Source organism: Camelus ferus, chromosome 11 (assembly GCF_009834535.1).
Source record: "Camelus ferus isolate YT-003-E chromosome 11, BCGSAC_Cfer_1.0, whole genome shotgun sequence".
NCBI classification, from domain to species: Eukaryota; Metazoa; Chordata; class Mammalia; order Artiodactyla; family Camelidae; genus Camelus; species Camelus ferus.
In genome coordinates this window covers 25,544,449-25,546,973 of record NC_045706.1, presented here as the reverse complement: position 1 = coordinate 25,546,973, position 2,525 = coordinate 25,544,449, and positions in this window count along the sequence as shown.

Sequence of the window (2,525 nt, the reverse complement as noted above, 5' to 3'; positions counted from 1 at the left end):
CTTAGTTTCCACAAAACTTGACCCAGGGCAATGACTCAGCTGCCAATGATAGATAGGCAGGACTTACTGGATGGATGGATGGATGGAGGGAGGGATGGAGGGATGGATGAATGGGTAGATAGATAGACAGATAGACAGACAGATAGATAGATAGATAGATAGATAGATAGATAGATAGATAGATAGATAGATTTGAACACACCCCAACATACATACCCCCACGGTTATCATTCAGACACAGCATAGGAGTTAAGAGTAAAAGCTTTAGGCATCCATTTAAACCTATTTGCTCCACACATCTCTAGATGTGTGATCTTGGATAAGGTAGTGAACCTCACTCAGCATTTTTCAAAAGGAAAATGAGAATAATAATAGATCTATCTTGTGGGACTATGAGGATTCAATGATAGCCACAGCGTACTTACTGCTTGGTATAGAGTAAGTGTTCAGTAACTAATTACTTCTACTGATACCATCACATTCTATACACTATGCACACACTTGTAAGCACTTATACAACTCAAAACCTCTTCTAAATTTGGATAATGCACACACATGTGCAGACATGCACATGCTGACAGAAGTGTAGGCCAACATGTAGAGGTGGCATAGAATGGTGGCTAGGAGCCAGAGAGTTCAAATCCAAGCTTGGCCATTTATTAGCTGTGTGATTTGGAGCAAGTTACTTAACCTTGGTTTCCTCATCTATAAGATGGGAATAATAATGATAGTTCCTCCTTTCTAGGATTATTGTGAAGGTTAAATTAGTTAATATTCATAAAACACTGTGTGTTTGATAAACGGAAATAAATCCACAATCTTGTCTAGCTCCTAGAGTTTGCAAAGCATTTTCACATGTATAATCTTATTAGATCTTCTCAATAAACTCTAAAGCAGGATTGCTATCATCCCATTTACAGATGAGGGAACTTAGGTTGAAGGAGGTCAATGATTTGTACAAAGCCTGGCAGCAAGTGAGCGAGTGCGTGGTAGATAAGTCAAGTCTCTCCCTCCTGCAAATTCCATGTTCTTTTCACTGAGCAACATACGCTCCGAGTGTGTGTGTGGGGGTGTGAACTAAGGAGGCTTTCTCTGCCTTTGTATCAGACTCCCCAGCCCTCCTTCATCCCTCAACCCCATTTCCCCTTAAGGCTCCCCACCTCTAGGGACTGGTCAAAGCAGTAGTTCTCCAAGTGTGGTTCTGGACCTGCAGCAGCAGCAGCAGCTGCCAGGAAATTGTTAGAAATGCAGATTCTCAGGCCCCTTTCAACTGCTGAATCAGAAACTGTGGGCATGGTCTCAGCGCTAAGTGCTGTGGAAGTTCAGAACAGGGTGAGCTGGGGGAAGCTTCTGGAAGGGGAGAGGCTGGGCCTTGAACAATAGGTAGAAGAGAGAACTATGAAGAGGTCAGGATGAATGCTATCTGAAGAGAGGGCAGGCACGGAGCCTGGCCTGCTGAAGTGAGGGTTTCAGGTTGAGAGTGTGCTGGGAGGTGAGGCTGAAGCCATTTGGTGTATGTCTTTTGGTTTCTCCTGGACACCATATCCTGCTAAGTGAGCTGTCCTTCAATATCTGGAGAGAGGCTTTGTGGGGATTTGTCTTCTACAGATTAGCCCCGGCAGGCCCCTCCTTCAGGGTCAGAACATTGCCAGAGCCGGGGATACCCTCTTACCACCCTAATCCCTAGATCTGCCCCCAGAGTGGCAGCCCCAGCCCCAGCCCCAACTGACTGTGGGGACCCCAGCCTCATTCCCATCAGGCTCAGATTCACAAAGTGGAGGGGAGAGCATTTTGTGAGGGGAAGCGGGGGTTGGGCAGCTGTGGCCTTCTCCTCTCCCCCACCCCTCCCCCCCGCCAACTTCGCCTCTGGGGCCTGAACCAGGGCCAGCAGAGCCCCTGTGCAGCCGGCGGCCCTGCCCAGCATGGCGCTCCCTCCACGTCCACCCCGGGTATGCACGTGAGGCTGAGACACTGGGCTGGGCAGAGTCCAGGGTGAGCAGGCCAGGGGCTCCAAGTCTGGAGAAGCACAGGCCGGATCCCAGCCCCCTCCCCAGCCCCCTGTGTCCTGCCTGGGGCTGCCACTAGGAGGCTAATGAAAAGGGAAGAGGCAGGCCAGGGCTTGGGCCAGCAGGAGACAGCAAGGGGACAATGCGAGGCAGGAGGGGGGTGGCCCTCAGGCAGGGACAGACAATGTCCCCATATGGGAAGCAGACGGAGCTGCCCCGCCCCCCTCGGTCCCGGGGCCTCTGCGGTGGTTCAGCTCAGTGTCGGAGCCCGAGGTCTCAGAGCGGAAAAGGAGCAGAAGGAGGGGAGCTCTCAGTCCAGCAAGTGTCCCACGGAGGACTCCACGGGGGCCAGGGAATCGGAAGCACACCCACAGCCTTCACGTGTACAGACATACAGTCAAGTCACTTTCTGCGTTTTCTAAATCTTTTTCAACTTCACCATAACACATGCCACAAGTAAAGGAGAAAACAATACAGAAGTATGCAGAGTGAAATATGAAAATTTCCCCATAGCCACCC